The following is a 13,910-nucleotide window of genomic DNA, read 5'->3' as shown; positions in this document are numbered from 1 at the left end:
ATTTGGGTCATTTTCAGACGTAATTAGTTGGAGGGAGGAGCCCTTATGATTGGCATCACTTCTCATATAAACAAGACCACAGAGAGCTAACTAGCCCCTTCTACCTTGTGAGGACAAAGTGAGAAAGTACCATGTATAAAAACATGGGCGCCTCACTGAGTCTGTCAGAACTTTAGATTCCCCAACCTCCAGAACTATGAGAAATAAATATCTTCTGTATAAACTACTCAGTTTATGGTACTTTGTTATGAAAGCTCAAATGAACTAAGACTTAATTGCACAATCACCCCTAACTCAAAAAGAGGTTGAATACTCAAGTATAGCTGGCAACCAGATATTTGAACTATAATCAAATTATTATGGAAAAGGAAAAGAACAAATTATTTTGGGAAATTAGTCTTATTTGAGATTTGCCTGCACTAAGGTATAATTACAGAATGTAAGATCTCAGAAGATAAGGAGAAAAAATAACATAGTTTGGAGAAAGGACTCCATGTATGAAGACATATTATCTATAATGTGTGATAGGGAAAATCACAGAGACTGGGGCTAGTAGTGATGTTGACAATAAACATGATAGAGTTAAATATTTGATATCAGTGGAAATAAATTTACATTGATAGGAAAGGCCAGATTTAGAAGACAAATTTGAGAAAGTCAACAAGAGGATAAAATGGCAAGTGGATGGTTGAATAAACAAGCATTTTAAAATAAAACTTAAATAAATATATTAAGAGACCTGGATTCTATGAATGAATATAACATTGATTTTTCTTGGTAATTTAAAGTAATTCTAAGTTTTTCTTTTCCTCCATATCCTCATCCTAGGATATAAAGATTCTAAATTATAATACTATTAAGAATCTTTGCAAATTTATTGTTTTGTATTATAAGAAGAGTCCATAAAGAAAAGGATTAGAAATGACATGCTTAAATTATTACTTTAGGAAGTTTAGTTGTATAAGAAGGCATTTCTGTGGGTAGAGAAAATAACAAAGATGACCCTATAAATACTGTTTGCTTAAGGGAAAAAAAATTAAATTCTGTACTAGGATGATAAAAGAAGGATTTGAAAGGAAGGGCAAATTTCTAGAACTGTACTTTTCAATACAGCAGCGATTAGCAACATGTGACTATTTTGTTCACAAATTGAAGCGATTTCTTGAATTTACAATTGACATCCCTAAAAAATTTCCCTCTTCCCTCTGTAAGCCCTTCCTTCTATCCCTTATTGTTCCCTTCCATTCCTAGGCAGTTACTGGACTGCTGTCCCTACAGGTAAATTTATAATATTTAGAATTTATATAACTCAGTAACATATTTTGTTGCTTTAAAGCCTAGCTCCTTTTAGATGATAGAATCATTTTGAGATTCAACCACGTTTTGTGCATACCAAATGATTCAAGTCTTTTGTCATATGTGTGATCTGCAGATATTTTTTCCCAGGAGATGGGCTTCCTTTTTATTCTCTTCATATTGACTTTGTTAAAGTTAAACTCATAAATGTGCCATTTTACGGGTCATGCCTATATTATCATATCTAAGAAATCATTGACTAATCCAATTCCACAAAAATTTCTCCCTTGTTCATTGCTACTAAATATCTTCCACAATATAATATAATAGAAATTGGTAATGTCTGAATGGTTTGCTACCATAAGGACAAGAGGACTTGAGTAGATTTATGAGATTAAAGAAAATAATTTCTTTACATTTTTATTAGATAATTATAATAAAATAGAAAATATTAGAAGAATATTAAATAAAGTATTTACATGATATTTCCTAATAAGAACTTTTGGCTTCAAGGTAGTTTACACTCATCTAACCCATAATATTTTATATCAAATAGTACTCTAACGCTTTGGATCACAATGGTTAAGTCATCTATAATTAGTTCTCTCTTTAGAAATTTCATTTTTTATGTATAACCTCTGTGATCAGTTATAAAAACAACTTGTTAGCTCTAACAGTGGATCCATAAAGTGGAAAGAATTTCAGTAGCACTGAATCTTTAAGTTTTCTTTGTGCAAAAAGTCATTTATAACCAACTACAAAGGGGAAACAGGAGAAATGACAGAGACCTATAGTAGACATATTTCAGAAGTCCCCTGCAGAGTCCATTAACTAGGAAAAATTGGACCTTTAGTTTTGGTACATTAGTGCCTTGAGTTTAAAAAAATTGTAAAAGCAACACAAATGCAGCATATAATAGACAGAATCCTCAAAGAATACTGAACAATATTTATGTCAATTTTATGAGGACTTTTGTTTTACTGATCTTCAGATAGGATAGAAGATATTCATGTATAGTTTTCTGTTGAGAGCCACAGCGGAAGGGGCCCCAGCAAACTTCCAGCTGCCAGCTGATGATTGGCTCACAGCGGCCCCAGCAAACTTCTAGCTGCCAACTGATTGGCTCTTCTGTGGTGATGCTCATTGGGCTGTTCCCCCCCCCCCTTTCAGACCAGGGAGCTTCTCATTGGGGGACTTTTTTTTGGCTCCACCCACGCGACCCAGCCAATTGGCCTCAAGAGCAGGAGGAGTGGGGGAGGTGGAGAGGCTTGTGGGAAGCCAGTGGTGGCAGTTGGGCTCTGAGGGAATTCCTTAAGAGCTCCTGTGGTGTGGCCTGTGTGTTCTAAAAATAAAGTTCGTTTGTGCTTGACAAGTGGCTCTTGAATTGTGCCCAGCCAGACTGCGGCAGTTTTCTAAAAATCAGTTCACTTAAGATAATTCTCCTTACCTGCATTTGTGCTAGTCATGATATTAAGAGTTTGAAAAAAATTAACAGATTAATTTCAAAATAAATAAAAATATAGTTAAGTAGACTATGTGTGTGTGTGTGTATATGTATGTGTGTGTGTGTGTGTATATATATATATATATATATATATATATATATATATATATATATATTTTCTTTTTTTTTGCTAAAAAAAAAGAAGAAAAATATCTGTATAACTACATAGTGAATTGCACCCAGGGAATATGAGTATATTTTGTGTATTACATCTGAAGTTTTCTTTTGTTATTACTTCATACTGAATTTTATCTCAATCACAAGTATATATACTTGACTATAGAGATAATTTAGTTGAACATATAGAATTTATTTATTACTTCTATTTGTTTTTATCTTAATGGGGTTGTGGCTGAGTGGTAGAGTGCTTGCCTAGCATGTGTGAGGCACCTGGTTCGATTCTTAGCACCACATATAAATAAGTAAATGAAATAAAGGTCCATCAAAAACTAATAAAAATATTTTAAAAATATAATTTATTACTTAGAAAAGTTCTATATTCCCAGCAAGATTGAGCAGAGATGTACCATGTTGTTTTCCCTTCCTCCACACAGTAACCACACCTCACAGAGAGAAACATTTGTTAAAAGTGGTAAATCCATAAAGTTCCCTGCTGTCATCCAAAGTCAGTACTTTACATTTTGTTTCACTCTTGGTTTTGTACATTCTACAGACTTGGATAAATGTATAATACCATGTTTCAGCCATTGTGGCATCATCCAGAGTATTTTCATTGTAACAAACATCCTCTGAACTCTACCTATTCTCCCCAAACCTCTGGCAGCCACTGATCTTTTTAATGTCTTTACAGTTTAGCCTTTTTCAGGATGTCATGTAGATTGTATCCTACAGTATGTATCCTGTTCAAATTGGCTTCTTTCACTATAAGCATTTAAGTTTCCTCATGACTTTTCTTGACTAAATAGCCCAGTATTTGGTATTTTAATTCCAGCACTTCATTCTCATCTTAGACCATGCCTCTTAGGTACAAAGTTTGACTCAATCACTCTATTCAAACAAAACCTCCAATCTATTACTAGATATGTCGCCACAATTTACTTATTTTAATTGGCATTCCTCATAAAAAGCTTAGGTTTCAGACTTTCATGCACTACTTTTCATTCACCATACATCTTTATATGTTTTAGTTTATAGTATTTTATTAATGTATCCTCTCTTTCTTTTGTCTTCTTCCTTTCACTGTTCTATTTCATTTTATTTTATTATAATTTACATGGCTAGTGAATGAACCCAGGGCCTCATAGATGCAAGGCAAGCAGCCTATCTCTGAGCTACATCCCCAGCTCTGACATGGTCACATTTTAAATGCTATATAAAAGTATGTCAAATACTTTTCAGTACTTCCTGTCTTTATTTGGGGGGGGAGGTGGTTGTCAGGAGAAAATGTACAAAGATATTTTGTCAAAAGCTACAGATTAGCTGCTCAAAACTGTTTTTAGTCCTCATTTTAAAGCCTACTCATAATATAGAATATGACAAATACAAGTGGTACGCTTCTCTGCCTACCTTTTGGCTATGGTGGTCTTCAAAAAAATAAATAAATACAGAAGCTCTGTGCATAGTGGCACACACTTGTAATCCCAACAAGGAAACTGAGGCAGGAAGATCACAAGTTCAACGTCAGCCTTAGCAATTTAGCAAGGTCCTAAGTAACTTAATGAGAGCCTATCTCAGAATAAAAAGAAACTTAAAAAGGTTGGGATGTTGCTCAGTGGTTAAGCACCCCTGGGTTCAATCCTTGGTACCAAAAATACAAAGAAAAAAATAGATTTATAATAAAATATCTTGAAAACACTGTTTACCCCTTTACTTTTTCCTTATTCCTATCTGGAAATGGAATGTAATGCTTAGAATCACAGCCATCCTGAAGACATGTGGCTTGAAGGCAAGTGGTGCAAATAAGAACAGTGTTCTTAGTGACATTCTTGGGTAGCTACAGCAATCCTGGACTGCAATAAGCTGGGAATAACGACCTTATTACTTCTTAATTTGCTATTTATCGGTTTTTGTTAACCAACATGGCCCCCTCCCTATGTGGTGAATAGTTAGTATCTGTATTAATGAACACCTATCTTTTAAAAATCCAAAAGTGAATTTTTGAAATTAAAAATTTAATCTCACTGATAATTCTAAAAATCAATACTTACTTTTTGAATCTTTAGAAAATCAAACTTTCTTAAACTTGAAATCTCTCCTTGATTTCAATTTTTTGTTCTTCTCTTTTAAATCAGCCTCCTTGAATATGGTACCCACACATCCCAGATCATAGCCACTAGATTCCTTTTTAAAAGCCCATTTCAAATTCTCTACTTGAAGAGAAATGCAATTACCATACTTACAAGCTCTATGAGCCTTCTTCAATATGCTATAAATATTAGGATTTATGTAAATTACAATAAATATATCTGTTAAAGATATCGACAATTTTAATGTGACAATATTTAAAATGGTAATCCTACTAAACAAAAAGAAAATATATTCTATAAGTGAGATGTCACATTGATTTCTGTTAAGTTGAAAGTGCTAAAACACGTTCTCAACACTTTTCATCAATTATGTGGTTAATTGGAACTTTAATAAAATTACATTGAAAAACTGTCTCATTTTCTGAAAGCATTGAAGTTTGAAACAAATTACTTAGAGAGGAAATTTTGTGATTGGGTGGTTATGTTTGCATTAGACATCTCATCCCAAGGGCATTATAAACATCAACAAGTACCATTTCTGTCACGCTAGTGTTACCTTTCATTGTAGTTGAGACATCTGACAAGTAAAGTCTCCATGCTAGAATTCACAAATTCCCCAGACACTTTAGGCTTTCAACAATCTGAATCCAGTTTGTTGGATTTCAAAAGGGTTTCCATAATTCAGAAAAGCCAGGGGAGTAGGTTAGGGGCAGTTCTCTTCTCCCTGGATAATGAACAAACAAGGATCATATTATTGAAAAGTTGAAGAGGATGAGTGATTATGCCATGTATCTTTAGTGTGTTATTTTTGTTTGAACACTACTTTTTTCCTCAAGTGAAATAAGTTTGCAAGTTATTATCTCACTATTGAAGTTGAAATATCACAACACAAACAAACCAGCTTTTCATTTGTTTTGCTTTAATGTGGGTAAAAATACTCAGGGGAAAAAATCTGACTTGGTTTCATTTGAGATTGAAGCTAAAACTTTCTTTTTAAGGAGCACTACAACTTTGAACAGCATATATACAACACTTCTTTACAACATTATCAGAACCCTGATTGACGTTACCGTTACCATCACCTTTTCTTAGAGAAATAAAATGGCCTCATACACAGTCTTTCCACAATTATTTTTTCTAATCAATTTTCTATTCATAGTTATCTTTCTAAAATAAAAATTGGGTCATGTCACTCCTCTCCTTGAAACCTCTAATAGGTTGACATTGCTTTTTTTTACCTTCTTGAGTCTATCCTTACAGTCACTGTAGTGCAGCTATCTCTTTGTTAGAATTATCACATTTCTTTCCAAGATGAATCTACATGCATTGTATACTGTTCCCTGTGCTTGGACAAGGATATCCTCATTCACTCAATCTCACTTTCTACTCATTTCTTAAAACTTCATCTTACATATGCCATAATGTAAAAATATTTTCTAACATCTAAACCTTAAAATTGTCCAATTATATGTTTCAGCAGTGACCTGTGTTTCTATTTTAGAACAACTACTTTCTCATCCTTGAAGAAAAGAATGTCCCTAGAACGACCCTTTCATTTCCAACAGACTGGCCAAATAAGAGAACAAGGCCTGGGCCAGGAATGCCTAGATAAACGAAAAGGACACAGACTTTCTTTCATGTATGCTGGGATCTAGGAAAAGTTAATATTATCTGTAAAGAATCGCTTTCTACATTACACCAGGAAGATTACTTCTTGGGAAGCTGATCATGCAAGCCATGTAAGCAACTAAGCCAGTTAGCGCTGATGATGTCATTGCTTCTGACGCCTATCATATAAATCTCTTTCTCAGTGGCAACTGGGGCAGAACTAAGAGTACCGTGGAAAGGATATGTGTCACTTTCCCAGACAGGTGTCACTGGATAAAAGTCTATGAGGGAGAGGAAGAACTACTTGGAAACACCATGAGGGGCAGATGTGCTATCCATTCAGCCTATCACCACTATACTTCCCCCATAAACATTTTTCAATAAAGTCCATACTTTGCATGCCATCCTCAGAAATTTCTTTGGTCTTTTAGCAACCTGTCCCCCTGCCCTGGCACAACTGGGCTGCATAATAACAATTATGAACAAATAACAAATTGCTTATTTAATTGGTTAATGTCTTTCATACTTGATAGACTTTTATTCCTATGAATCCGGGGCTATGTGTGTTTGGTATAACACTGGACTGAACCTGCATAGCAGAAGCTCAGTAAATATTTCTTGAACATATAAATTAATATTGTTCAAAAATTCAACTTTCAGCTAGGTAAATGTTAGAAAATAGAATACTAAACTAATTTGTAAATTCAATTTATAATGAACCCCAAAATGCTCTATCACAGAGCAGTTAGATGTCCAATAATGCACATCTACTAATGTGCAAACTATATGCCTTCCACGTCCATTACCATCTAAAAAATCCTTGAATAAAATAAGGAAAAATGACATCAATAAGAGAATAATATATAACATTGAATCTCCTTTAAAATGTCAAGGGAAAACATTCAGAAAAATTAGGAAGTGTTATTAGTTATAAGGAATTTACAATACATCTCATAATATTATGATTGAAAGCCCCAAAATAATTACAAATGCCATAAAAATTATAGATGCTTTTTAAAAATAGTTAATGAAAACTATTTTAGACTCTTCTTTAAACATTTAGATTTTGCCCTGAATTGTTCATTACTAAGTAAGATGAGTAGATGAAGATGACAGTATTGCAATTAAATAGAAAATACTTCAATTGAAATGATATATAGTTTTAGGAGGAGGGAGTGATTTTTCTCTTTACTGGGAATCATTGCCCTTGAATCTTCTAACACAATAGAAAAAAGAGAAGAAAGAAGAACACTAGAGGGTGGTAAAGGAAAATTTTTAAAAAAATATTTATTCGTTCTTTTTAGATATTCATGACAATAGAGCATAATTTGACATATTTGCATACATGGAGTATATTCTGTTCTAATTAGGATACTAGTCTTTGGTTTTTCCTGATGTGGAGATTCATTGTGGTGTATTCGTATATGTACAGAAGAAAGTTGTATCAAATTCATTCTGCTATCTTTCCTGTTTCTATCCCCCTTCTCTCCCTTTTATCCTCCCTTTGTCTAATCTAATGAACTTCTATCCCCACCCCTTTGTTGTGTGTTAACATCTACATATCACAGAGAGCATTTGACCTTTGGTTTTTTTGGTGACTGGCTTATTCCACTTAGCATGATAGTCTCCAGATCCATCCATTTACACTTAACTGTCACTAAGTTATTATTTTATGGCTGGGGGCTGGGCAATATTACATTGTGTGTGTGTGTGTGTGTGTGTGTGTGTTACATTTTCTTTATCCATTCATCTGTTGAAGGGCACCTAGGTTGATTCCATAGCTTAGCTATTGTGAATTCAGCTACTATAAACATGGATGTGGCTGCATCACTGTAGTATGCTAATTTGAACTCCTTTGGGTATATACCTAGGAGTGGTATAAATGGATCAAATGGTAGTTTCATTCCTAGTTTTTTGAGGAGATCTCCCTTTCCAAAGTGTTTGCACCAATTTGCAGACCCACCAGCAATGTATGAGTGTAATCTTTTTCCCACATTTTTGTCAACATTTATTATTACTTGAGATGAAATCTCAGGGCAGTTTTAATTTGCATTTTTCTAATTGCTAGCGACATTGAATATTTTTTAATGTATTTGTTAACCATTCATATTTCTTTGTGAAGCATCTGTTGAGTTCCTTTGTCCATTTATTGACTGGGTTATTTGCTTGTTTTGGGTTTCTTTTTTCTTTCTTTCTTTTTTTTTTTTTTTTTTGGTGTTTCTGAAATTCTTTATATATCCTAGAAATTAAAGCTCTATCTGAGGTGCAGGTGGCAAAGAATTTTCTCCCATTCTGTGGGCTCTCTCTTCACATTCTTGATGATTCCTTTTGCTACAAAGAAGCTTTTTACTTGATTCCAGCCCATATTTTGACTCCTGAATTTAATTTCTCTTGCTTTAGGAGTCTTGATGAAGAGGTGAAAGAACTTATAAGACTCAGAAGATAAAAATCAATTCAGAGAAAGAAACAAACTACCAGAAGTGTTTTAAGCAAAAATAAGTCATGATGAGTAATATTGGATGTCATCTTGGCTGGATTGAGAGATGCATAGAAAATTGGTAAGATATACTTCTGGGAGTGTCTGTGAGGGTGTTTCAGAAAGGATTGACACATGATTCAAAAATACTGAGTGGGGAAGACCTGCCCTGAATATGGGTGTCACCTTCCAATAGGCCAGGGCATGAAAATTTTAAAAAAGACACGAAAGAAGAGGAAACTCTTTGTACACAAGCTTGAATCTTATTGAGCAGGTATGTTTGTGTTGCTGTCAAAACCTAAGAACAACAGATTTCATAATCTTCAACATTTGAACATAGACTTGCTTCAGCAATCCTCCAGGAGCTTTCTAAGCCATCAGCCTCTGGCTGGGGCTGCATCATTACTCCCTTATTATAAAGCTTCCAGATTCTTGGACTGAGCAGCTACTGGTTTTTCTGGCTCTCTATCCTACAGATATGATGTAATACGATGACCTCTGGGTAAACCAATCTATTATATCCTCTCTTATATTTGTGTTTCTCTCTCTCTCTCTCTCTCTCTCTCTCTCTCTCTCTCTGTGTGTGTGTGTGTGTGTGTGTGAGAGAGAGAGAGAGAGAGAACATGCCTGTATGCAAAGTAAAGGAATATTAAATCCTACAAACTTTATCCACTACTGATATGACATTTATGTTTTGTTCATGTCATTGACATATTACTATCAATAATGCCTTATTCAAAACACTACTAGTACTTATTATTTCTACCATTTGTAAAAGTATATTATACACCAGAATATGTACACAAAGACACATAGAAGTTATTGTGATTCATAGCTAATGTTATGGCCTTTCCACAACAACTAGTGATTATTCTTAATTTCCTATAAGAGATGAGGAAACAGAGACATTGAGCTGTAAAATAATTTTCCTGATAACACATGGGAATAAAAAGTGTCCACTGTGAGGTTCAAATATGTCAATATATCCTTGATAGGCTAAGGTATCAAAATCTTTATACTCAGAAAAAACTGGCATCTGATATTAATACTTTTGATATTGCCCTAATTCCTAATACTACTTATGAAGGAAATTGTGTCTATTTAAAGCTAATAGAAAGAGATCATTCAGACCCTTATATGTGCTATAATGCCTAAGTACTAAATTTTTTGTAAAAGTTCTCTGATAGTTGAAATAAATCTTTAAGAGAATCTTCTTAAATCATGAAGGCTGCAAGTTAACCTAAAAAATTCACTGTCATCTGCAGACTTAACATTATTTGGTACAGAGCTAGAATGTCTTTCTTGAAAAGGTAAAGCCAGAATGAAATTTAATGTATAAATATCATCTTCCATGATTAATACACAAATAAAGAGCTCTGTTCTATAAGTATTATTAAAAATTACAATCTTTACATATGTGATTTGTTCCAGATATTATCTTGATCAGTAAGAGATAAAAAGGGGCAAAAGTAGGCATTGCCCACACTTAACCTTTCAACATGTTAACATATTGATAAATTATCACTAAATACGTGGATAATAACTTTGGTGAATATGTGAAGGTAAGATACATGATATTATAGGAGCATAGAGCAGCACCTGACCTCAACTATGGAGTTAAGGGTAATGTATTTTTAAAGCTGGGTATTTTGATAAGAATTGACTGAGTAAAAGTTTAAGAGGAAAACCCCTTCCTAATAAAGGAATTAATAAGAAATTCAGAATAAATATTTTTAAACTACTTTAACCATATAATGAATTATTATTCTACCTTTTTCTGCGTGATATAAATAATTACTCAATTCAAAAACTGAGTATGATCAGACACACACAAATATATGGCATACATAGAAATAATAATATTCATACACTCATGAATATGTAAAAAAGAATAAGGCAAAATATGAATGTGAGTAAATTGTTAGCTTCATTTTATATTCTTTCACGTTTCTGAGAAAATTCAAAGATCTCACCTTTTAGATACTATTTCAAGTTCAGTTAGTTTACATGAAAAAATAAATACACCATCAACTTTTCTTTGCAGACTTATTAGAATTAGTAGCCCTACCAAGTGGCCAAAAAGAATTTTAACTTTAGCTATATTTTATCTCTTTTCTTTGTTCCTCTCTTTTTATCTTTTCTTCTATTTTTGAAAATAGTGTATTAAACAATTATGTAGTTTAAAATTAATATAATTAACTTGGTTACTCAAATGTGCATTTACAGATAAAAATTTTTAAATATTTATTTTATTTAAAAATGTCTTGAATTCTGCCTGAAGTGATACATTTTGCTAATTTCTTATTAAATACTGATTACCTAATATTTTGCTGGCCATTTTATGGTGCATATGAAGTAATAAACACAATTTCAACTTATTAAAGTAAAATTACTAAAAATCATATTAATATTTTATATACTCCTGTTTCTCTCACGCTCCTATGTGCATGATTGCCTCTGTTTCAAACCAAGTTTAATTAATAAATTTCAGACTCACTTTTAGGAGGATGCAACTTCCAATTTTACAAATTCCTAAATCCCCAGTGAACAACTGCTATAGAAAACTGCCCAATATAGTCTTTTCAACCAGGACACATGCATGATTTTTGACCACCAGTAATTGCTTGAGAAAATAATTCATTTTATCTCAGCTACAATTTTGCATCTGAAAAATAGACATTCTATAATTAAACTTCAGAGTTATTTTGAAGACAAAGGCATTTTAAATTACCTGCCACCCTTGAAGTGCTTGCTATATTTGTCTCAATAGATGCAATATGGTAGAGTATTAGGGGAAAGAAAGGATTTGGGTATAAGTCCTAGCAAAAGCAATAATTAGCTATTTTATTCTTATATATGACATTTAACTTCTGAAAATTTGTTTTCTAAAAAATTTATAAAATGGAAAGAATAATACCTGCCTTGTAGTGCTATGAACATCAACTAAGATAATATATTTTAAAAAAAAACAGCAAAACTATGCTGTTGCTGTCAAAATTTGGCCTCTGAGTGTGTTCATGATTGTGCACAAAATCAGCATTACAGAAGTATGTAGGCAGAGGTTGCTCAATAGCACTCCAAACAACAAGGAAAAATATCACCTCCACTTATTCCTACTTCACCACTCAGCTCACCACCCCCTAAGACATCATTCCTGCCAGAAGTCACATCTCCTGCCAGAAGGACAGAGTAACTGTCATAAAAAAGAGCTGTACTGAATTATGCATTGGGGTCAAACTTTGCTGGTTATTCCATTGATGTGAAGGGACTATATTCATTAGATATTCTGGTTATTATTAGGTCTTATCATTTCTATTGAAAAGAAGATAATTTTCATTCCATCAACAAAAGTGAAGAAAATTTTACTTAATAAAACTATATAGTTTTAAATATATGTGGAATGAACATAAATGTTTTATGCTTAAAAATGACACGAACACAATTGATACACTATGTAAAACAATGAAGTTTTATATCACTTTTTAAATACTATTTAAGATTTTTATGTAAAAATATAAGAGGAAATGGTAAAGAAAACTACCATTTAAATTCTTGTCAAACCCACACATTTCCCCTTGATATAAGTTCACTGATTTTTTTTTTAAATTCATACGGCCATTTGATGTAGAACATGTTTTATTAAATGGTAATAGGAAAATTATCTGCTACATTTTATTTCACACTACTGGTTTAAAGCATACAAAATTGTGTATCCAAGTATTTATCAAATATAATTAACACTGTATACAATGAATCTTTCTGTCAATGTGGACTATGAACTATTTTTAGACAAACCATACAGCCCTCATTACTTTATCTGACCATTATCATGTTGCTTGAAAATAGGGTAGTGATTACAATTTTGTGTTTTAAAAGTACTCATGAAGAAAAGATGAAAGAAAAAGATACTTGGGAAGAAAGTGATTTAACCAAAACCAAAACAAAGAATTTATTTTTAGTTCTATCATATTATGAAAATCTGTGCTGTGCTTATTTTAAACTTTGAGATTTATTAACATTCAGGAAGCCTAAATGGAACTAGACATGCATAGTCAAATTTAAAAATAAGAGATTTATGAAAGGAAAATTCTCCAGGGACTTGATGGAGGCTCACATTTTGCTTTTGACCAAAATGAATGAACATCCATTTGCTGGGCATTGTAATCAATTAATCCTAGACCAATTGCAGTAAGATGCATTTCAGAAGGCATCAGGATAATTATTAAGAAAGTGTCTCTCAGATAAATGGTTTATGATATCCATTACCCCATGTTTTGCTAGTACAACTTTTGAAAACAATATTTTATTAAAGAGTAGGGAAGAACAAAAGACTGAAAAATAAATTTCATCTCTGTCAAAGCTAATATATGAAGAATCAAATAAAATATGCTCACACTGCAGTGGAATTCAAATAAATTATTTTAACTATCTTTTTGTACTATTTATACTTACTCTCCTGAATTTAATTTCCTTCCATAAAATTTCAATTCTCCTTTCTAAAGCTCCAGGTAAAATGAAATGCCAGGAGTTGTTATATATTCCTTTCTAATAATCTCTTTTTTGGCCTCTGTAGAATCATTTTAAATTATAATTAAATAAAAAGATGAATACAGTAACATTGCCAGAATAAACCCCCAAATCTTTTACAAATTACTTGTCTATGAAAACAAAAATCATAAAACCATAGATATTTTCTCAGAAATTTACTATTTCTGATGATTCTTAATGCTGGTGGATGAACAAAAACTGAATAATGATCTCAATGATTTCCTAATTTATTAAATGAGTTGCACACTCTTACAAATATTAATGCAATCCA

The sequence above is a fragment of the Marmota flaviventris genome, chromosome 12 (assembly GCF_047511675.1).
Source record: "Marmota flaviventris isolate mMarFla1 chromosome 12, mMarFla1.hap1, whole genome shotgun sequence".
NCBI classification, from domain to species: Eukaryota; Metazoa; Chordata; class Mammalia; order Rodentia; family Sciuridae; genus Marmota; species Marmota flaviventris.
This window is presented reverse-complemented; position numbering follows the sequence as displayed.